General features: G+C 41.3%; 1 long non-coding RNA gene across 1 annotated transcript; it reads right to left on the reverse strand.

Annotated features, from left to right (window-relative positions):
- Positions 1–20,165: 20,165 nt before the first annotated feature.
- On the reverse strand, positions 20,166–23,435 carry LOC143259543 (uncharacterized). Its single transcript, XR_013033546.1, has 2 exons — positions 23,219–23,435; positions 20,166–23,133 (listed from the first exon to the last, which is right to left on the reverse strand). It is a non-coding gene; the product is annotated as an uncharacterized LOC143259543 (long non-coding RNA).
- Between the last annotated feature and the right edge of the window lie 1,633 nt (positions 23,436–25,068).

Here is a 25,068-nt window from a genome sequence, read left to right on the forward strand (position 1 = left end):
TATTAACAATGAGATAAAGCTAAGAAACATAATTTTGCAAATTGAAAATGCTTGTGTAACTTGATTCTATTACTGACTAATACATATTGTTGCGTACGGTGGTCGATGACTATTAACAATGAGATAAAAATAAAAAAAAACATAATTTTGCAAATTGAAAATGCTTGTGTAACTTGATTCTATTACTGACTAATACATATTATTGCGTACGGTGGTCGATGACTATTAACAATGAGATAAAAATTTAAAAAAACATAATTTTGCAAATTGAAAATGCTTGTGTAACTTGATTCTATTACTGACTAATACATATTGTTGCGTACGGTGGTCGATGACTATTAACAATGAGATAAAAATAAAAAAAAACATAATTTTGCAAATTGAAAATGCTTGTGTAACTTGATTCTATTACTGACTAATACATATTGTTGCGTACGGTGGTCGATGACTATTAACAATGAGATAAAAATAAAAAAAAACATAATTTTGCAAATTGAAAATGCTTGTGTAACTTGATTCTATTACTGACTAATACATATTGTTGCGAATTTACAATAAAGAATATTAACTATAACACAACTCGATACAATTATATCTTAGATCTTTCAGAAGTGGGATGTTGCTCGTTCGACGGTCCGATCTCGACTCTTCGATTGTCCGTTGGTAACACTCTTCCGTGGCAATCCTTATCTTCTAATTATTCTTTAAGGAGTTGTTCACAACAGGGCAGTTTCACATTACAGCGACTTGACTTGGACAAGTCGCCGTAACAATATAATCGATAACCAGCAAAACGAATCAAACTTACAGATTTTTTAAAGACGATAGAACATACAAAAGACCTAAATGAAGAAGAAGGCTCAGAAAGCGAAGGCAACATCCTTCAAAACAACGTTCTCGTTTGATTGTACTGATAATGAATAGTGATGAGGAAGATATTCATTAAATGAAGGTTACATTTTAAATGAAAATAATATTTCTTGTTTTTTCTTTTCGTTCTGCGTTATAGATACATTTATATTTCGAATGAAAATCAAGTTCCTTATATGGAACGCAAACAAAAGGTTTGTTTTTATTAAGTTTTCAGAACGTAAGCACCCTTTTTGCACTGGCCTTGCGTCTCATATAACACGATTTCACTCAACATGGCGTCATCTAGGAACCTATTTACCGTGTTACACGAGGATTACCCGTACTTGCGAACAGACCGGGATTTCAAGAATCACTGATTTTCGTCGTATTTTTTTTTTTTTTAGATAATTCGAGCACCGTGCGTCAGGGCCCGGCCAGCCGAGAGACGCGACGTCGGAGAGGAGCAGTCGGTTCTTAATGCGCTGCTAAGTAGACAAAAGGGATTTGTAATTATCGAGGCGCGATGTCCATCGATAAATATCGCGCGAAGTTAACGAGCTCGCTAACGATTTACGCGCCGCGAGCGGGAAAAACGGCTGCGGGGGATGAAGCGGAGTGAAGAGGGGCGGAGAGGACATCGGACAGGTAGACGCAGGGCCGGGCGATAATACATTTTCGCTTGTAATTTCCTACAGGAGCGCCGGCTAAACGAACTTACAATAGGAAAAACGGAGTAGAACGATCCTGGAGGGGACGCGAACTGCAAAAAGAAAGACGCGGAGGGACGAGACGTGTAAATAGAATCGTTGCTCGAAACAGACGTCGAGGATTCGATGCGTCGACGGCGCTGAAAGACCGAGTATTCACGAACGTCGGGACAAAAGAGAGTTGCTGGCGGGGAGGGTGGAAGGCGGGGAGACAAGGAGCAGGACGCGATGAGACAGGACGAGGGACGCGGAAGGGGCCAGACACAATCGAGGAATAAGGTAAAGGTGATCTTTTGTTTTCCGTAGGCGGACAAATCTAACTTGTCAGGGCGTCGACAGCCGCCCCCACTCCCGCCCCTCTAGTCCGCTATCCAGCCTCCTATCCACGATCCCGCCAGCCACGGAATTTGCAACGGCGTCGCATTGATTACACCCCGGAGCGGATTGCATCTGCGAGCACGGCGCCGATTCCCCGCTTCAGAACGCTAGGCACTGCAGCCGCCGACACGCTCGAATTGATCGCGCGAGCGCCAGCTTTACGCGCCGATTCGAAACTTCTGTTTCGCGACATTTTCGGCATTTGTTTTCACGTCGCGGTCGATCTTGCAATACGGGTTGATCGGATGAATAGTGGGAAAAGGGGGGTTTAGAAGTGCTTCGAAGACCTTGACCCTATGCACACCAAAGACAGTAATAAATGAGCCTGTTAAAGAGCATAAAAGATGTAGAGAACGTCATTAACCAGTTAGCTGTGTTTGACGAGTATACTCGTGATGGAGAAGAGCATTTGCATGGAGAAGTAGCATTTTGTGTTATGACGAGTATACTCGTCGTGCGTAAAGAATAGTGACCATTGGCTATTTAAATTGTAATTTTAGTGAAAACGAAAACATATTCTCAAATTTCGAGAATATATATCGTTATATACATATTATATACAGGGCGTCCCGAAAATGTCTCGTAATCCGGAAATGGGAGATTCCTGAGGTCATTTAAAGCAACTTTTTTCTTTGCGAAAATTTTCTCCGAGGCTTCGTTTACGAGTTATTAACGAAAAACAGTGACCAATCAGGTCATTTGGCGCGAGACGGCCGAGTCAACGGCGCCAGCGGTCGAGCGGTCGAATCCCAGCTCAGCTGGCGCGAGGCGGCCGAGTCAATGAGCGGAACTGAGCTTCGTGCGCTGGTTGGCTGGGCCGCCGCCTCTTATTGGTCAGTGTTTTTCGTTAATAATTTGTAAACGAAGTCTCGGAGAAAATTTTCGCAAAGGAAAAAGTTGCTTCAAATGACCTCAGGAATCCCCTACTTTCGGATTGCGAAACATTTTTGAGACATCCTGTATATATATTTATTTATTTAGAATATTTTAGTTATGATAGTTATGTTTAGAATATTGTAAGGACAATCGTATTGATCGAAAGTGTCAAAAATCGGGGCAAAACTGCGCTTTTTGCGATCTTTAATATTTTACAGCTTATATCAAGGTCAACAGATTTTCGTTCTAGCCTCGGATAAAAAAGTTAAACAACAAGAGTTACTTATTTTCTTTTGTCATTCTAAAATTTAAAAAAAGCATTCTAATTATGGTCTAGTAGACTGGTCGCTCTATCACCTAAAAAAAAGAAATCAATTCGTTTAGTCGAGTTCTAAAAAAGTTATTATGTTTTGAAAAGTGTCCGAATATTAACCCTTTACTCTCGAAGCTATTTTAACTGTAAATCTAAAATAATTTCTCTAACTTATAGTATTTTTATTTTATATAACAAAATGTATTTTATGCGTATGAAATTGACTCTTGTGACTCTCACAACAGTTAAATCTAAACTTTGTTAATATAAAAATTATCTGAGAACGTGATACAACAAATTTTAATGGTGCCTCGGTGTCGCCACTCGAGTGCAAAGGGTTAACCGGAGTCACTGTATACGACCGTATCGAACAGCGAGCGACCTCCGTTCGGGTCAATGCTTGATTTTCACTGCACTGCACGGTCAATGTTTTGTTTTCCATAACGATTTCCGAAGAAGCTTGCAATGTCAAGCATGCTTTACCATCGAAACACCATTACTGTGCATTTGCCTGGTCGTAAATATTTTCGGCATTTCGCGTGTAGGCGTGTAAGTGCGCAAATATTTACTGTATGGACAGCGTTTCGCTGAAAATATTTGATCCGCGTGTTCATATTTTTAGTATCTTACAGGAAGAGCATAGGTCCGAAAATATTTACCTTGAATCGTTTGATGCAAACTGTCCGCCCCGAAACGCAACACAGAGGTATGAAATGGTTTGATTTAGTATGTTCCAATATTTTATATTTTACGGGGAAAAGGTATAAGCGTGGAAACGCTAAACCGGACGCGCGCGTGTATCGGCCAGGCGATACACGGTCCGCCAGGTTTTTTATCGGGACCGTATGATTAAATATCGAAAAAATGGCTGCCGTTACGCGGATAATGAATTCGAATCTGGCTGGCAGTTCGTAATGCTTGATTTTTGCGCGGGCCATATCGATACGCGCGGCCGCCGCTTCGGAGCTTTGACAAATTTTTGATTGTTTTTGTCTTTTTCCCTCCATTTCGTTTTAATCGAAATACCGATGGGTATGGCCGGGCCCGTTCGCCGAAAGGCCGCGCCGCTTTACGAAAATGTTAAAATATCATCGAGGAAAATGATTTTCAATCGTTTGCGATCATTCGAACGCCGGTTGTTCGGCGTTCAATATTTTTTTTAACAGCGGCGCGTTTTCGCGACGGCCGCGGCCGGGCCCGGCAGCTTTTACGCGCGCGTCCTCGTTCGGCGAAATTTACAGCGCCGTTAATTACCATAATCGCTCGAAAACCTACCGTCACTTTGCCGAGTTAATCGTCATCGATCGTTATCGATGAGTTATCGGGATATTAATACGTTTGTCGTCGGCACGATCATCGGGGAATTTACGATTCTGCGATCCTGGTACGCGTCGCGGCAAAACAATCTTGCCTGTGATCAACGCTTCTAATTTATTTAAGCGGTCCGTCGATTTACCACCGAATCCTTGCTTTATCATCCGGCCGTCCAGCTTCCACTTTTCCTTTATCGCCGCACGATTCGGGAATTGTTAAAAAACAAATGTAGACACGAAACAAACACGAAGAAAGAACAAGCAATTCGAAGCATGGAAACAACTTGAACAACGGCCACTGCGGAACAGCGCGATGCACGCGGACAGATAACAATTTATTTTTGCGCTCTAAAAATTCGAACGAATTCACAGAGGATCCAATGAAACGTTGCTTCCCCATTGTTAATCAAATTCAGTTTTGTGTCGGTGAATATTGCGTGCGCCGGACCGCCGGCGAAACTTTTTCATCGAAGTGCTGCGGTTTAACTAGGTTTCGAAATTTCGAAGATAGATCAAGCCAGCCAATCACGAGGATCCGCTGTTCGCGTAAAAGCCGAAATTAAAGTCAAAAATTAAATCCCGCCGAGTCCCTGGAAAATTGAAAATAAATATGCCGCCGCTATGCCGGCCGCCGAATCAACGGTGCGTCGATACGTGCGCGGATGAAGCAAATTAAAGGAAACAACAAAAACGCCGCGAGAATTGGGTTACCAAGGTGGAGCTCGCCAGATTCCCGGAAAACAGATGAAATCCGGAAAGTCGATGTTTTACCTTGGCAAACTGTAAATAAGACCGCGTTTCCATCCTTTCAGGATTAAGCCACAGATTTGGCCAAAAAGTAATCTTATTAATGATTATAGCTTGTTAGTAATAACTAACAAGCTATAATAATATATATATAATAATATATATATATATATATATATATATATATATATATATATATAATAATTTATAATAATATATATATAATAATACATTATTGTAAATTAGTTATAAATTAGTTATAATCGTTAAGCATTGATCGGATTACTTTTTGCCTAACTTCGGTCGGTCGCATATGCGTGACATTAACTTCTGACTAGTTTTCAAAATTCATTTATATTCTGATAGCTATACTCAAAAAGAATTTGACTAGAATGTTTAAATTGCAAAAGAGTTAAAATACCATCCACTGTGATAAATTTCACTTTCTAGCTTCAGCTTCATTAATCAAATTACTTAAATTTCGTGGGCGTTTCTGGGATTCATTTTATCGTGTTAATTATCCAAAGCAGACTTTACCAATTACAGTGTTCGATCAAGTATCTCGTGATTTTGTACAATAAATCATGTTGGTTGCAAAATTTAATCACTACGGAAATGCAAAATAATAATGCAAAAATATAATAAATAATAATAATAATAAATAATGTAAAATACAAAAATTATCTTGTAATCTTTCTATTGTTTGAATCTGCATCCACTTACTTATCAATAATATAATATCACAACAGGCATAGAATAGAATCTTTCCAGATTCTATCGTAATTAAAAATAGAAATAGGGACGTTCGATCTTTTCGCAGCACGTGTCGAAGAAATGAACTGGGAAACTGGGAGAGCGCTCGCAATAAGCGCTCTTTCCGGTATCAATCTGCGAGGCATTAACAGTTTGCAAATATTAACAGATGCGATTTGCGTCGCGGATAATCGTTCAAAGTGATTCCGTTTGTTTCGGTCAAAGGGCGGTTAGATCCGCTCGGAACGCCGCGTGAATCTATTCCTCTCCCGCGAGCCGTGAAATCGCGCCGTACTTTCGGATACTTTGCTCTCTCGATTCGGTCCGCGACCGAGCTCTCCCGTGATCGGGCACAAAACGTCCGAGCGAGCTGTAATTGCCGTTCAGATTCAAAGTCATTTTGCGAAATGCACGGCTTCACTTCGAAAAGCGTCACACGCCTCGCAGACCCTTTGCAGCTCCCGGACCCGTGCAAAAAGTAATCTGATCGACGTGCGTTTACGCATTTATGGCGAACCGTTACAATAATACGATTTCACGTTGATATTGGATTGCGAAATAGAAGTCGAAACTCTCCGGAAAACTGCCATGATAAAATTGTTCGCATCAATTTCTTAATCCTTATACGGTGTTTCTTATGAACCTATAAATAGTTACAAACTGTTTTAATTAACATATTATTCAAGTCGAATTTTGTTCATTCTGCAAACTTATAATAATATAATTTATACTTCTGCAAACTTAACTTAATATAATTTAAACTTATTGTTCTTATTGTTCTTATTGCTCTTATTGTTCTTATTGCTCTTATTGCTCTTATTGTTATTATTGCTCTTTTTGCTTTTTTTGCTTTTATTGTTCTTATTGTTCATATTGTTCATATTGTTCTTATTGCTCTTATTGCTCTTATTGTTCTTATTGTTCTTATTGTTCTTATTGTGCTTATTGTTCTTATTGTTCTTATTGTTCTTATTGTTCTTATTGTTCTTATTGTTCTTATTGTTCTTATTGTTCTTATTGTTCTTATTGTTCTTATTGTTCTTATTGTTCTTATTGTTCTTATTGTTCTTATTGTTCTTATTGTTCTTATTGTTCTTATTGTTCTTATTGTTCTTATTGTTCTTATTGTTCTTATTGTTCTTATTGTTCTTATTGTTCTTATTGTTCTTATTGTTCTTATTGTTCTTATTGTTCTTATTATTCTTATTGTTCACATTTGCGTTGTTAATAAAGTTTTTTCTTTTTTTACAGGTCTATTGCTAATTTATTAAGAGTTATTTTCTCAAATACCACTCCTACATGTAATCTCTATTCCTAGAATTTCCTACAAATGTTGTGCAAAAGGCCTACGAACGGTCTGCGAACGGTCTACGAACAGGCTGCGGAAGGCCTACTTTTAGACATTTTATCGACTTCTTAAAGACTTCCACAAGACGTCTTGATTTGTGATACAGGACGTTTCTAAGCCGTTCGTAAGCTGTTCATAGGAGAACGTTCCGAATGTCCTTCATCAGACCTCTTTAAAACTCTGAAAACTCTGTTCTATCCGGGTTGTAACGAGACTCAATCGTTCTGTTGTCGATATTTGGCAATTACGATTAATATAAACATACGGTATATTTCGCACAGAAATTTATTGACGACAATTTCCATTGAATCTCTTGCCGAAAGGAGTGCAATTCTCACAAGTTAAATTACAAAACTTCAAACGTCGTGAAACATCGGTTGTATTCCGAATCAGAAATACAACGATGCAATAAACCTCGAAGCTTTTTACGTAGCACATATCTATCTGCCGGGATAAACGACGGCCATTTTGATCATATTGGAAGTAATTTTTCATTCCGATGGAAATTAATAAAGAACGCGTGTACGGGGCACACAATGCACGGTTGGAAATGCAATCGCTGAATAGAGCCGCTCGGACGAAACAATTAGTTCCGAGCGCGCGGACCGTTCCACGGAATACTTTCACGATTCGTTCGCATTGTTATCGCGATGAAAGATACGTGTAAATAATGCCACGAATCCGGCGGTGTCCAAATACTTGGGAACCTGCGGCCGATGTATCTTTGTGCGCTGTCGATTCGGTCGAAGTGGTTCGCGGCTCCGTAATTCGCGTTTCCCGGCGTCGAATCATCTCCGAAAACGAGCGCAAAGATTACCGTCACGCGACTCTCGTTCCGGCGAGAGCGTACAGCCCGAGACGTCGAGGATTTATTTTCCGCGTCGACGATCGTCCACCCTGCCGAATGTTTGCGTGCAATTACCGCGGCAAGTTTTCGGATCAGCTGTCGTTCAATATTTATCTTCGCCGGGGAATTACGATATTCGCCCGGAAATTATTAGGATTCCGACGGCGGCGCGGCGGTCCCGCTTTCGCACGCGACGCCGTAACTCAGCCGACATCAGAAGCCAATTTAAAAGACATGCGCCCGCGGTTACCGTTAACTCTATCGCCGGTGCCCGGTTTATCTTTGAATTTATGGGGGCTTGATTATTTCAACGAGTTCCAAGCATGTTCCGGCTGGAACGGAATTATTCGGAAAATTCGAGCCGGTGAACGCTTCCCTGCGCTAATAGAGTTGATTTTCTTCTCGCGTTACTGCTTCAACGAACGCGCTGTAATACCTCCTTTAAAAAAAAAGGAGAGGCTGTGTTTCCGTTAGGCTCGCCGTGACGAGTCCACTGCCGGATACACTGTGGAACGTTGCTTTTCATTTTTTCCTCCTCATCGCGGCACTATCGCGAAATCACCTCTTCTTTCCAAAAATTTAATCAGATTACTATCGCAAGAGCGAATTGCTTGTAGTACCGATAGATTGCTCAGTGGCCCACAAAAATGTTTGTACACCACTTAAAACGCAATAACTTTTTCAAAAGTAAACTGAATGACTTGAATTTGTTTAGATCATAATATATTGATAATAATTAATATTAATCAATAATTGATTACAAGTATTAATATTACGTAATTAGATATTAATTACAAAATTGAGCGTACAACTTTTTGTAATAACTTTTTTAAAATTGAACCTGGTCTACTAAACGCTGACTGAAATGATTTTCTCTTAATTTTTCTATTACTTGAAAAGACAGAAAAAATAAATAAAAAAAATTAACTGTTTTATCCGAGCCTATAACGAAAATTCAAAAAAATGCCTCTCGTAGATCTCGGTAACTTATACAGGGTGTCCCAAAAATGTCCCGTAATACGGAAACGTAGGGTAGCTGAGGTCATTCTAAGTAACTTTTTCCTTTGCGAAAATGCAATCTGCGGCTTTGTTTACGAGTTATTAACGAAAAACACTGACCAATGAGAGGTGAGGGCGCGAAGTTCGAGAGCCCACAGCACGAGGCTTTGACAGAAGGTCGGGATGGACTCGAGCCGCGTTCGAAGTATTGAACAAGTCACGAAGAGTGAACTTCCGGATTCTTTTACTACGTAAAAGTGATATTTTTAAGAAAAACGCTGTTCACCTTTACTTTAGAACGTCCGAAGAATATTTACTAATTTTCCGGACCCGAAATAATATGTAGTTTAACCGTGACAGCCGTTTTAATTTTCTGGTGTGCATGACATCTCGTGTGTACCATGTGAAATTTTTATGCAAGATGTACAGTGAAGATTAACCCCTTAACGCGCAGATGGGTACAAAATTCGATCTGCAATGCGATTCAATATTCACTATAATTATTTATCCACTATTTTTATTGAATTTTTAGTAATTTTTGCATTTTTTTACATATTTATTGAAATTAAGGACCAAATATGTATTTTCTTAGATAAAAAAAATTGATTTTTTTTGGTCGGTTTTTTTTTTAAATTGTGCATTAAGGGGTTAACAAAGTTCGTAAATGATATTTTAATTTAAACAATTCCGTGTCCGAACAGAATTCAACGAATGACTCGCGAAGCCGATTTAATAATAAATAATCGCGTTAAGGGACGTAAAGGATTTGTTTGTTAGAGAAATATGAAAAATATTATCAATAAGAAACTCACCCATTTAGTTATACATGTTGGCAATTTTATCGAAATCGGTTCACGTTGTTACGAGTTGCGACGAATTAATGATCGCAAAAATCGCAGTTTTATCGCGATTTTCACCGACAAACTGTAAGAAACTGCGATTTCTAAAACAGCTAAATAATTCGAAATAAATCGACTGTATGTTGCGCGCAATAAATTGCCGGCGCGGCGAGCAACTAAAGGGTAGGAAAAACGGATAGAGGCATTAAAGAATCGATGAAGCGGTCGCCGGAATCGAGATAACGCGGGGCCCTCCGAATCGATAAGAGGAATTCCCGGTGTGATCCGAGCGCATGTTGCGGGTTCCTGCGGCGGAAGAATATTTTCTGCGGAGGGTGGCGCGCGCGCGTTAAAGCCTTGTTTCTCCTTTTCTGAAGCATTTTCTTTCCCCCGTAAACATACTCATTTCCGCTCCCGGCCGCCAGCCTCGCCCCCCCCCCCGTTCCGACACTTTCCAACCCTTTCAGCCAGCTCGGTGTGAGATTATTAATGTCCCTAGGGTCTGGTTCCCACTCGAAGATGCTGCCGAGCCGGCGCTGCGGGGATGGAGGGTTGTAGGTTAGGAGAAACGGAGTTGGTATGAGTGCCGCCCGATAAAAAGACGCGGACGACAAGATGGATGAGACGAGATAAGGACGGCCAAGACCTCGCGACCGAACGGAGAGAAACCGAGGGAAACCGGGTAGGGAGCGGTTGAATCATCATAGAAAGAATGATCCTTTCTCCGTGCCCTGCTGCCACTGTCCGACGGAACAAGAAAGAAAGAGAGAGAAAGAAAGAGAAGGTGGGGCGGAGAGAGTACAACAAAGAGGAGAGTTGATGATTTAATTAAAAATAAGGCAGCTCGTTAAATTAACAACGGGACCCCCCGTAAGGGGCGGACGTCTCCGAGATCCGGGCCGGAGATCTCCTTTGATTAAGCGGTCGTAGCGCGTGACATCTCGGCGAAATGCGACGGGAATCCACGCAGCACGGGCACGTTTATCTTTTGTATAAAACGCCGATGAATTCTGAACAGTTCCCTTAATCCTCCGGGATAGTCTGCCTCGACTGTTCCTCCGTTTCTTCGTTCTTTTTTCCTTTATATTCGACTAGCGACAGGGACCGGATCCGCCTCCGTGGAATCGTGCGGGCGTAGAGAGGCGCTGTTAGGGCAGCCAGAAGTTACGAGCCCGTAAAAGCCCGATGCTTAATAAAGAGCAAGATTTGGTCTCTAGTTGACGACGGAACGTGAGCAAAATAAATAACCGGATCGATCGCGCCGGTTCGAATAGAGTCGAATGGATATTGATCGTGTTCCGGTACGACTCCGGAGGAGATCGTAGGACGACAACGTCGCGAACGACGTCGCGGATAACCCACGTGGATCCTCTTGCATAGAGAAAGGCGAATCTTTTCGGAGATATCCCAGATACGCGCCCTGGTACGTTCTGCGAAACCGTAAAACGTCCCCGCTCTCTCGGCGAAGTCCGAACACGTACCGGGAAAAAAGATATTGTCTAATTTCTTGCGTGTTAATGATCCGAAAAGTGAATGCAATCGAAGGTGTAAATCTTGAAACCGAAGGTCTTTCTACATATAGTAAATTCTCGCCAATTGTCTTTCAGTTTGTAAAGCAAAATGGACAGTTTGGGAAGAGGGGATACGATTATTCGAGTCTCGCTCGTTTTTATAGTTGCCGATTTTTAACAACTGCGGTAAATCCTCTCTCATCGATGCTCCGATTGTACACGAAAATGGATAATTTGGGAAGAGGAGATAGCATTTTGTAGTTACCGATTGTCACAACTATAACTTCTATTCTCAAATTGTCAATTTTTGTTTACAAGCTGAGGGACGATTAGGGAGAATTTAGTGTACCTCGAAGTTCAAATATTGTTTTCGCAGCTTTTCCTTTTTGCTTTTGACACGAACAAACGATCAGAAAAATTCAAGATTCTTTTATAATTATTCTAAGGCGATAGCGGCAAGTCTACTGAAAGTTGTGTCAAAGGTTGAAGGCAAACAGATCTTGAGATATTCGTGTCAAACACAGTGGAAAACGCCATTTCGAGAAAAACGCGTTTAAAGTCTCTCTTGTCAGTTATACGAATGCGCGTATTTCAAACATGAATAATTTCGTTAGGTTTACGGATTGAAAAAATCCTTTTGTAAAATATACTTCAATATCATCCAATTTTTAAAAAAATTGATTTTTTCAAACTTCAAGTCTCTCTTGTCATTTATACGAATGCGCGTATTTCAAACATGTATAATTTCGTTACGTTCACGGATTGAACAAATCCTTTTGTAAAATATACTTCAATATCATCCAATTTTTAAAAAAATTGATTTTTTCAAACTTCAAGTCTCTCTTGTCATTTATACGAATGCGCGTATTTCAAACATGTATAATTTCGTTACGTTCACGGATTGAACAAATCCTTTTGTAAAATATACTTCAATATTATTCAATTTAAAAAAAAATTGATTTTTTCAAACTTCAAGTCTCTCTTGCCAATTATACGAATGCGCGTATTTCAAACATCTATAATTTCGTTAGGTTTACGGATTGAAAAAATCCTTTTGTAAAATATACTTCAATATTATCCAATTTTTAAAAAAATTGATTTTTTCACACTTCTGGATCAGAACAGCCCGGAACACAATTAAATGAGAAAGAAGACTGTCTAGGTTGCAACGATTTTTTTGAGGAAATATTGGAGAACTATTCGGCGATTTTCCTTGCGCAATTCGAGCACGAAAACGGAGAGAGGACGTGGCGAAGAAAAGTAATTAAGATGTTTCAGAGCGCGGGCGTCTCCTCCAAGCGGACCGTTTCCTCGGACACTTGCCAGCTCGAACAATAAATTCAGGAGCAGGGATTGAAATTAAGTCCTTCAAGACCCGTTTTACCGTGAACAGATGACCTTATCGTCGTCTCTGCTTTTTCCTCCGGAAGTCTTCGAACGAAGATCGCCCCGGGACTCGCTTTGTCCCTGCCTTTGTCGCGATTCCCGCGCTCGGCCACTGCATGAATAAGAGGCTTACCATCCGAGGATAATCTAGTTGCGTTCGATGTTCCATCCGTATCGATTGGTCAACGTCGACAGCCGAAGGTGTTGTTCGATCTTCGTTCACCGGAAGCACATTTCCGGTTTCAGATCGACGGAACGAAATGAGATTGGTCGAATAAGTCGAAGCGTTATCTACGACCGCACGCTTCCGTTCAAGCTGTTCGATGGTGCAAAATTTCGTTCTGAAAAAAATCGACACTTTAGAACAGGGGTGTCAAACTCAAAAGCTAACTTGGGCCAAATAAACAATGCTTAACTTTAGGTGGGCCGCAAAAAGAAATCAATGTTCATAGAAACAAATATTTTTATTTTGACTAGTACATTGTAATAAACATGTATAAAGTTAAATTATTGTTTACGTCCTGATATTTGACATCTCTTCCCTGATACTATCTTTCCTATTTCGGGAGAAATTTGATTGGCCGAGACTACTTTCAAAATTTCTAATTCACATTTCTATTTTATTTTTACTTTGCGTCGGATATATTGACTGGGCCGCAAGTTTGACACCCCTGCTTTAGAAGGACCAGCAGCATTTGTCAGGGTTTTTATACAGGGTGTCCCAAAATTATTGTACAAGCGAAAAATGAGCGGTTCCCGAGATTACTTCAAACGACCTCAGGAACCTCTCATTTCCCGTTTATACAGTAATTTTGGGACACTCTGTATATTAAAAAGTGTTTCTACATTCACAAAGGTTCCAGTTTTTGTCCGAGCCAGTGTCATTTATATCTGATGACGCGAAAGAGTATGGCAACCGAAGGAAAATGGAATTTAATCCTTGTATATTGATCTTTTATCATCGACCCTTATACAAAGAGAATGTAACGCATCCCTAAAAAAAAAAGATACTTCTCTACAGGTTGACTCTACTTTATGCAATCGAACTACCAAATTCCGAGATATCGCAGAAAAACGGAGCTCGAAGAAAAAATGCACCGATTAAACTTCGAACGGCTTCGAGTGGCTGCAATTCCATAAATTTTCGGAACACAGAAACACGGTCGTGGAAACACATTATTGAAGGTGCATTCTCGAAGCAAATACCAGGAAAAATCTACATCCACCAAGCTTTCTGGCTAGAACATACTCGCGAACGGTGCTTGAGCTTGGTTTGCGACCGAAAATCCGCGAGCAACCGATGTACATACTCTTTTGTCGGACTGTGGGTAGAAGATAGCCGCGGTTATGATCCGCGACTCGTTAGCGCCTAACTCGAGCGAGCACCGCAAATACGTTGATGGGCAGTCGCTGTCCTACTGTAATCGCCGGTAATACGATACCGGCATCGATCCAATTAACATTTCTCATCAGAGTCTACGCCAGGCGCCAGTTGATTTTCCCTAATCCGATGCACCGTTTGGACTTTGCAAACGCGGCCATACAACCGTCATAACGTGCAAACCCAATTTCAACGAGCGGCGAGGGAGCGAGGGTGCACACAAGGGAGAGACAAAGGGAGCGAGAAGGAGAGGGAGAACAGGAGAAGGAAAGAGAGAGAGAGAGGGAGAGAGAGGGAGGCAGAGAGAGAGGGGGAGAGAAGCACGGAGCCAGAGCAACGCTCGCGGAAGATCAATCGTAAAATTTGCAAGTGAAATGAATGTAAGAGCATGCATGGAAAACGTATTTTAAGGCCGACCGTGCGAGTTTCATTTTTAACGCATCGCCTCGGCTTCGCCCTGCTCCGCTCCGCGTACATTATTGCGCCCGTTTTTACGTTCGCGGTGCAATCAGAACGCGGTAATCATTTTTTTCGCTCCCGGGCCAAGAATTTATCGAAATAATCGCTCCCGTAATAGGACAATTTTCGCGCTCCTCTGCCGACTACTAACTAACGTTTCGTGTGCACCGACTCTCTTGCTCTTACGACCACTATGCTATACCATCTCAAATCTGCAAGTTAGCCAGAAATTAACCCTTAGCGCTCCGCAGGCTCCGCTGCGGAGCCAAATGTTTTTAGCATACGTTATCGTCGGCATATGCAATTGTTATCTGTAGTTAAAACGAGCTAAGTCTGTACCATTACGATCAAACCATTTTTTGACCTTTTCTATGGTTAGCAACATGAAGAAAAATAAATATTACGATGAGAATTTAGAGCCGAGTGATATCGAAGACGTATTTGATTTTGAAGGGTTAAAAGACATTGTGGAAGACAATGTTGGCTATGATTCTGACACTTCGAGTGGTAGTAGCGAAATTATACTACCAAATAGACGAAGAATGGGAATTATTGAAAGTGAAAGCGAAGATTCGTTACAGGACTTAGATGAATGGCGTGATGTTACGGAAGGATTACATATTCCAGATAGAATACCTTTTAGTGTATTGCCACAGGTCATTGGACCACAAGTTCCTACAAACATTGAACAGTCGATACAATATTTTAAATTATTTTTCACGGACGAATCGGCAAATGAAATTATAAAGAAAACCAACAATTACGCAAAAAATGTTCTAAACTTGAAAGAAATATCTGGTAACTCTATTTGGCAAAGCGAATACTGTGACACTTGTCCAAGTAAACCCAGAATGCACATGGCAGATTGTTACCAAAGATATCGCACCATTAATTACAAAATTAAAAATTTATCTTTTATTTACAATAGGAAAATGTATATTTATAAAATAAATAAAATCAAATGCATTCACAGGGACGTGTAATCTTTCCCGCTGAAAATAAGACTTCCTTTATCTCAGGCGCTCCGCTCCAAAAATGTGCCGAAATTGCTGGTAGGCAGTACTCGAGAAACGCGCGGAGCGCTAAGGGTTAATTCACCGATCTTTGAATCGGTGCATCCGATAATTTCCGTGAATTTTTCTACCGCAACGTAATAAATCTATGATCCTTTCCAACAGAGTCAGCGCTTCGCGCACGCATTACGAAAACATCAAATTTTCATCGGTACCAATTAAGATAATATCCTGCAGCCATTTTGTTTACATTTGCCAACTCGTTTCGACGGACAACGAGAATTCAGAAAAGTAGGGGTACGATCAAAATGTGGTAACAATTTCGTAAAAATGCCGCACATAATTGAATGATATTTGAGATGATCGAATAAAATACAGCAAAACAGTCCGTTTATCAGAACGTCCGTTGTACATGAAATAAGCTGCAAGTGCGTGAAAAAGAATAGGTTCTAGGATAATTGAGCTCGTTTCACGGTTCCGGCGTCTAATTACAGGGAAAGGCGAGAAACACAAAGAAAATACTAATTTCGTCGAGCAGGCGCAGTCGAGAGCTACGGAAACACCAAAGCCAAAGAAGATCAAGATTGGCGTTCGCCTTCGAATTAGTCGGATCCGTCGAATGGCAACCCGTCGTAAAATTTACTTTCGCGGGACGCGTAGAAAGTTTCGCGCGGCTTGCCTACGAGAGTTCGGGTAACGAGCGAGTTCTCGAAGCCCGTATCGCGTGTCAAAGGGAACACGATGATATCGTTTCTCTAACTATAAGTCACGCTGTCGAAAGCATACGCGCGGATTTTGAAGCGAATATGAATATCGTTGCGTAAATGTGAGCCCTTCGCAAGTTCGCTCTCGCGTCTGGCAACGCGGGGAATCCTCGTTCGATACCTCGGATCTTGACTGACGGGGAGGCTCGAAGATTATTCCGAATTTCCCTGAGAACTCTGTTGTAGCGTGAATGTCCCAGTTGACGAGAAGCCTTCGAAACTTCGATGTTAGTTTTGGTTTTTCTTAGCACTATCGTTACATGGACGATCCCAAAATTTCACCGGTAGACTCGGAAGCTTTGAAGTTGGCTCGGGGCTCGGGATTAAGGGCATGCAACACGGCGGTGTCAAGGGCTACGCCCCCTGGCTCTCGTCGAGCGTCTCGCTCTGCTGTGGTAGCCTAAATGCTACGCGCAACGCGTAAAGCAACGGCACACGCGCCCGATGTGTTCCAAGCCGAAAGTGGAAACGCGCGACGAGAGTCAGGAGGCGTAGCCCTTGAATTGCCGCGTTGCGTGCACTTAATTCCGAGCCCTGCTCTAGGTCCTTGTAAACCCTATCGCAGCGTGAACATTCCCAAAATTTGACGGGTAGACTTTGACACTTTGAAATTGACTTTGTAAGATGGATGGAGATAGGATCGTTGATCAAATCGGGAAAACTAGGATATAGTGACGAGATCAAAAATATCTGATAGAGAATATAATTTCCGATGGTCGTTTAGTGTTGAGGTGCAGATACAGACTGACTTCGGTCATCGGTTCCTTCGATGTGGAAAACATCTCTGAGAAAGAAATTGGAAAGTCGCATTTCGTTCAGCTTAGCATCTTCGCGAGAAAATACAGGTTGTCCCAAAAATGTCAAGCAATCCGGAAATAAGAGGTTCCTCGGGTCATTTGAAGTAGCTTTTTCCTTGGCGAAAATGCAATCGGCTGTTTTGTTTACGAGTTATTAACGAAAAACAGTGACCAATAAAAGGCGAGCTCGACTGGCGCGCGGCGGCCCAGCCAACGAGCGCACGGAGCCCAATTCCCCTCATTGGCTCGGCTGTCTCGCGCCAAATGATCTCGCCTCTGATTGGTCACTGTTTTTCGTTAATAACTCGTAAACGAAGCCGCGGATTGCATTTTCGCTAAGGAAAAAGTTGCTTCAAATGACCTCAGGAATCTCCTACTTTCGGATTGCGAGACATTTTTGGGGCACCCTGTAGATTTCCTAGACCCTATCGCAAAGTGGATGTTCTCCGAATTTGACGGCTACACACCGATGCTTTGAAGTTATCCCAGATCTCTGAAAATCTAACACGTCGACTCAGAAACTCTAAAGTTGGCCTAAATTTTTCCAAGTTATAGAAGTCCAAGTTTATCCTACTCGTAAACGTTGTTACAGAAACGATTACTTATTCCAAACGCGATTGCTCCAACGGAATAGAAACGTCGAAAGAACAGCAGTAATTTATCGAAAAATTCTCTGCTCGAAGGGTCGAACGAGGGACTCTGAGTCACGGACCTAATGCAGCTGCGTTGCGGGGTCGCGGCGAGTTCACGCGAAATTCCCGGCAATATCGAAACCCGATAGACAAATCTGCTTGGCGGAGAAGCGAAAACGAAAAATCCCGTGGTTCGCGCGCGCGCCCCGGCGACGCATTTACGCGATTCGGCCGCGTTATTACAAACTTGTCAAAGAATGTTACGAGAAGGAACGAGCGTGCACGTGCTCGTACATACACACGTGTTGGCACCGCGGGGACTCTTGATTTCGCGAGTTACATGCCGAACAGGAAAATACGTATACCAATTTCATTTGGTATGGTCCGAGATGAAAATAGTGTGGATGGAGGACGGAGGATAACAGAAGCACGTCACAGGGCGCCGGTAATATTATACCGCGTCGCGTGTCACGTTATCGAGGCCGCGTACATGATATCGTAATAATGTCAGCGGGGTTAGAACGCTTTGTCGAATGTTGTACAGCTATATACGGTATACGTATGTTTGTATGTTCCTGTGTGTGTACGTATACCGTAGACCGCAATATTGATATCGCATCATTTCGTGGCACGGACACACGCCGGTGCCGGCGACGACGACGTAGACGTGTTCAAAGGCTGGCTCGGATTTGTAATTCATGGAACGGGGGCGCGCAGACCCCGTACTCGAGACCTCCTCCGTTGAAATTCAATTCTCGTTAACTTACCGTGCCCCAATCGGAACGTAATACGACCGTCAAACCCGCTGAACGCACTGCACTGTCTCTTTCCCCGATGTTCCCACCGACGTACTCGGAGATTTCCCAGCGAATTTCCGCCCCACGGCGCACCGAGCACCAGTTCCGGCACAACGGTACAACCTGTATAATAAATTCGAAGATTGGATACCGTCGATGCAGCATCAAACTTGGCACACGACATTTTAAAACAGCCGCTTTGTTTGCTTCGAAGAGTCGTCTCTTCGTACGGTACCTGTCTGTCTCGAGTCGTTGGTTCGATGGCCGAGGAGATGGATCATGCGACAAGGCTGGATTCATTTTACTTCATATTGCACGGATTTTGCAAAATGGTTAACGATCGACTGGGCGTAAAACGGCGCCGATTTTGATGCGTTACAACAGTCGTTGAAAAATGTTAAATCTATTTTCAGATGCTATTTCAAGGTCTTAGATGCATACAGTTACTCTCAAAATTGAGCATACACCTTTTAAAAAGCAATAACTTTTATAAATCTGGACTAAGTTACTTGAATTTTGTTTTAAATGATAGCGAGACGATGACCAAGATGCTTTTTTTAAATTTTGCTACTACTTATGACAAAAAAAAAATATAAGAAACTCTCGATTTTTAACTTTTTTTATCCGAGCCTATGATTTTCAGCGTGCATACGAAAGGCATTTTTCTAATTTTTATTATAGGCTCAGATAAAAAAGTTAAAAATAGGAGTTTTTATTTTTTTTTTGTCATCCTAAGTAATAGCAAAATTGAAAAAAAGGCATTTTGGTCATCGTCTAGTAGACTAGTCCCTCTATCATCTAAAAAAAATTCAGGTCCAGTTTTAAAAAAGTTATTTCGTTTTAAAAGGTGTACGGTCAATTTTGCAATTAATATTTAATTGCATAATATCAATATTTTTAATTAATTATTAATTAATATTAATATTTTGTAACATTTCGAAAAATTTGTAACGTTGCAAGGAATAGCCAAAATTTTGGTAGGTGCGCAGTTTAACAGAGTCACTTCAGAGTACACCGAAAGAGATCTGTCGCCAATCGGAACGTAATATGGAGGATATATTGAAAAGGGTGATGACCTCAAATATAAAATATTATAGTAATATTTTAAATATTATATTAATATAATTGTAGCGGCACACGGTCGGCGACCGTAATAATCATTAAAAATGTTCGCTTGCAGATGCCAAGCCAGAGTCCTTGACGTTTGCAAGCACCAGAAATTGCTTTGTTCCTTTATTTTTTTATCACCTCCACGTGCACAGCAGATCTAGTCGCGGAGAAGTCGCCGGCCGCGTACCGCTACCCGGCCGAACGGCCAGCGCGGCCCTACAACGAAGATTAGACGATAGCTGTCTCTCCTGCCAAACTGGACGGGAGCAAAAGAAAGACAGCAAGCCTCCCAAAAGGCGTGGCCTTTTTGGGGGAAAGAATATAAATAACGGAGGCAAGAAACTGCACAAGCTTCTTCTTGTTAACTATTACCACTGTATCACGCAAAAATAAAGTACAGTTGAGTTTTACAAAAAACTCGTTGTAACCTCAAACAACACGTTACATAATAATATCTGAGAAATTAATAATGCCCAAAGACAATGGTCAACAAACTCATTAGTCAACAGAGCCAACGGTACAACGATTGAAATTTCTTTTAACAGCAAAATTTTGTCAACTTAAATTATGTAGGTAAGTATATTGTTATTAACTTAATTAGAGTATTTCTAAACTGACCTTTGCCAAAAACGTCCTCAATCTGACTGAGATAAGAACAGCCACACTCAAGGTGCCAAAGAGTCGCATGTGGTTTACGAGCTACGGTTTGCCGAGCACTGCCCTAAGGTATTCACAAAAAAACTTTTAATACTATACATTGAAAGCAGCATATACAGATGTCGCTACATCAAGCTATCCAGACGTTTGTATCTTCGTTGTGGTAGTTTCGCTTGCCGCGACGCGTCGCCCACCGTCTCAAGTCCGGCAATCGATAAAGTAGAAGCGGAACCGGTTTTCATATCCATAGCAGAGCTGTTCGTTCAACAGGCCTCGCGGCGATCAAGGGCAACGCTACAGGCAAGCGTCTTAGCGGAGTGGGGACGTGCGAAAAGAGAGAGCGAAGTGTTTACGTTTTCGTACCAAGGTTATTTTATTCCTCTCTCACTCGCACGCATCGTTGTTATGTGCCGATCGTGCGGTGCTCATTCTATTTCACTCGATCCCGACCTACAGCCCGTCGATCAGTGTTTGCCCTGTACCAAAAATCGCTGCCCGTACGGACACGCTGTTGAACAGCTCTGATCTATAGGGTGTCATTTTTAAATGTGCTAGTAAGTGCAATTATTGGTCTGCGCAATTATTGTCGGATAATGGAGAAGTGGCAGCATTTTGTGTCTCGACGAGTATATTCGTCGTGCGTAAAATTATTACTAAATTAGCAAATTAACATTATTACTAAATTATTATTAAATTAGCAATTTAAATTGTAATTTTGGTGAAAACAAAAACATATTCTCAAATTTCAAGATGTTTAGAATACTTTGAATACCATTCTACAGCAGCAATTTGAATTTTTTAACTTTTATAAGTATTTGATTTTTCCCGTGTTTTTCGTTTATTATGTACATAGTATATGTAGTATATATGTTAATGTTAAGCAAATAAGTAAACATTAGTAATAAAATGGTTAATTTTATCAAATGAAACCGTCTTTCTGATCCGGAAAGTTATGTCATTTGTTTACATTAAATTCAAATAGATAAATATGCGCAGAAACGACATTACTTTCCGGCCCCCCTAATATTTTGAACAGTGAAAGGGACCTATTCTGCTTCAAAGTCAAGATCATCCTTTAGCTTTAAATTGCTGACGCAAGACGAAGAAATCATAAGGCGCTACAAAAAGAAGCAATTAGCAATAAATAAGGCCGCTATACCTGCAGCCTTTAGTTATCGTCATATCTTTCAATTATTGTCACTAGCCTTTGATATTGTGTCTTTGAACGCATCCAACAGCTTGCGTTCACAATATTTTAATGCACTGAGTTCCAAAGTTGAAAGTTTTGTTTACGGAATAAAAGTTGGGAATTTCGTGTCGCGATAAAGAGTACAATTGAGTTCATCACCGTGCGCACAAGAGCGCGGCAGTGTGTGTGGAGGGGAGGGGGAGAAAGGGCGCGGGAAGAACGTAATCCAACAAATGTAACGCGCTGTTATTTCCTCGGTAGCATTTTAACATAAAACGTAGCTTCAATCTTCTAATTAGCGTGGCTCGTACAAAGCTTTCTGAATCAAAGTGGCGCACACAATTGCGCCGGGTACAGGATGTTTCGAGTCTCGTGTACATAGACGGACATAATTTCACCATTGTGTCATATATTTTAATTAACGCGGGACACGCGGAACGTTGCAAACAACGAAGAACGCAGAACGTTAAACGTGAAATAAGAACGCGTTTCTGCTGCGACGAAAAAAAGGAAATTTATTCGAGAATAGAGGCAACCGTCGAGGATATTGCGTTGTGTTCCGTCTCTGTCTTTCCCTTTTTCTACGCCTTAAATCGCCGAAAGCGGTACGCTGAACGTTACGAAAAAGGGAATTATTATAATTAATAACCAAAATCTAATTTGACCCGGGCCGGGCACGCGTTCCGAGTTGCCCGATGGTAATGACGAAGACGCGAGAACGGTTTGGTTAATTAATGCGACGGCTAGTCGGCCACGCGCGGCAGCTGTATTTTATAGCGCTCTAATTATTCTTTGAAAACACGCGGTCAGCCCGCGCGCTCCTTCCCACGAATTCTATCACGACAAATTCCGTCCGCGCCATTGACGGTTATGTATCGCATTGTTTCCTCGATTAACGGAGTGCGTTGCTCCCCGTTGGCAAGGAAACTGAAATATCAATTCACCGAACATTTAGCACAACAAATTAATTGCGCGGTACTGCGCGGCTATTTCGATGCAGTTTGCTGTTCAATATCATTAATCGATAGTTAGCCGAGTAAATAAATCCGTTGCGCAACCGAGCTCCAAATTGCGCATTATAAACATCATTGCCAACAATACGCCTTAAATACGAGCCCGAAATCCTGATAAACGTTCGATACAATTGCGGGCATTGTCTTCGCACTGCGATTGTTCCCGCGTCGAAGTAATTTTAATAAATACTGTACCTTCGATGAACATTCGCAGAATTGAATTCTGTTAGCGTAAAGCATTCCCGGGGAAGAAGGATTTAATCGGCGAGACTATCCGCGATTATTTCATCGGTAATCGATATTTAAAGGTGAGACTTCTATGGAAAAACATTGATACTGGTGTCTCTGTACCGTGTATCCTTGAGGCACTACTACCTGCCAGTGTTGCCGCATCTCCGTAAATAGAATTCTTTGTAAACGCAGAAATATTTCAGACCTAATACCGTGGAAATCTGTAATTCAGAATTATATACAATTTCACGAATGTAATAGCCTTACAAAAATTTAGCTTTCTGCACAGAAAGGTAAATTCAGTACGCATGCTTCCTCGATGTCAGTAACGAAGGTTTCTGCAGATGGTTTTCTCAGAGTTTTTTAAAAATCTGAAAGTGTTACATCGAATTCTCCGTGTTGTCGGAAAACAATAATCACAGACTGAAGAACCCTGCAGACATTGTATGCCATGTTTCTTTTCTGTCTCAGAATCTGCATTACCGACTGTGTAGAAAATGCTGTGATACGATAGCGGACTCTATCTGAGTGGAACGGTCAGCCGGTGAACTACATCCCACTGCAACAGAGAAAAGTGTGTATCTGAGGTGGTTAAATTTACAGTGTTGCCAGCTTTCAAAAGTACATTGTTGCCGTGTTATATTCCTACGAAAACTATCGATGCCAGCGACTCGCGACGAAAGCGTTCAAGGATCCGTACGGATTCTAAGCCGGTGTTGCCGGAGTGATCGGAACGCAGAAATAGACTATAAGCTGCAAAATCTTTTATTTGAAATGCTTTCATTAAGCAATTATGTAGCTATTCGTTGACTTGTTCAAAAGTACTATTTTTCAGTTCTCTGTACATATTGAATTGTTAAACATTCTGAAATTATGCATTCAAGTATTTTCGAATAATAAAAAAAGCTGACAACTAAATACAGAATAAACGTAAATCGCGACTCGATCTGCAACATGAAATTTTCAATCGCAAGTACTTTAATTAGCCAATTATACACTTTATTACTTGCTTAAATTTGCTTTATTTTTTAAACGGGAATATTCATTTACACACAATTTTTGCCTCACTTTTTGACATTTTTTATTACAAATAAAATAATAACGAATAGTACTAAATGTTCGCTCAAGCAGCTACCCCCGCTACCATACTCTGAACTCCTACTTTTCGGGCCGCAGTTAGCGGAGTAGATGAAATTTCTTCGCTCTGACTAGCTGATTATTCACGACTGATTGGATGTGCAATAAAATGGTGAGGATACAATCGCTTGCTTAGGGAGATAGAGACAGGAGCAGAAGCAGCTCTCCGTTCAACAAAACGAGAGAATAGACGAGAGAAAGACGACTGTACGTGATCGGTACGTGATCAGACCAGAGTCGGCAGAGTCAGCCCAACTCTGGTGATAGTGCGGCACGCGAGACTTAAAATTCCGGAAAGGATCGCAACAAATTCTCTCTCGAGTAGCGACCCCTTCTGTGCTGCCGGAACACCGATCACGTGAACTTTCTCGTTTCGTTGATCGGGCCATAAATATTATATCTGGGAAAAAGTTCGCGGCGTTTTCCCGATAAATGTCATCACTCGCGAACAACTTATTACAACAATACCATTAAACGCTTAATTTAAAGGTGACACATTGAACGTTATTTTGAGCGTATAAACATCATGGTGGTGCAGTACTTGGAAAGTTGTAGGCGTGTGAAAATGGAGAGAAATAATAAGAAATTTCGCTATATTTTACAATATCATTACGATAAAGGGAAGAACGCTGCGCAGGCTTGTGAAAAAATTTGTGCTGTGTATGGTGAAGGTACATTATCAAAATCAGCTGCGCGGAAATGGTTCGCTCGCTTTCGTTCTGGTAATTTTGATGTGAAAGACGAGTCATGCTCTGGTCGTCCAGTTACTGAAAAAGCTAATGAAATTGTTGAAAAAGTCTAGCAAGATAAGCACATTCGCAGTGTCGATATTGGTATGGAACTAGGCATTGACCACAAAAGTGTTTCGAACCATTTACACAAAGCTGGATACAAACAGAAGCTGGATGTTTGGGTTCCTCGTGAGTTGAGCGCGGAAAACATGATGAATCGAATCAACATCTGTGATGCGCTGCTGAAACGTAATGAAATCGAGCCATTTCTGAAATGTGTCGTAACCG

Source organism: Megalopta genalis, chromosome 1 (genome assembly GCF_051020955.1).
Source record: "Megalopta genalis isolate 19385.01 chromosome 1, iyMegGena1_principal, whole genome shotgun sequence".
In the NCBI taxonomy this organism is placed as follows: Eukaryota; Metazoa; Arthropoda; class Insecta; order Hymenoptera; family Halictidae; genus Megalopta; species Megalopta genalis.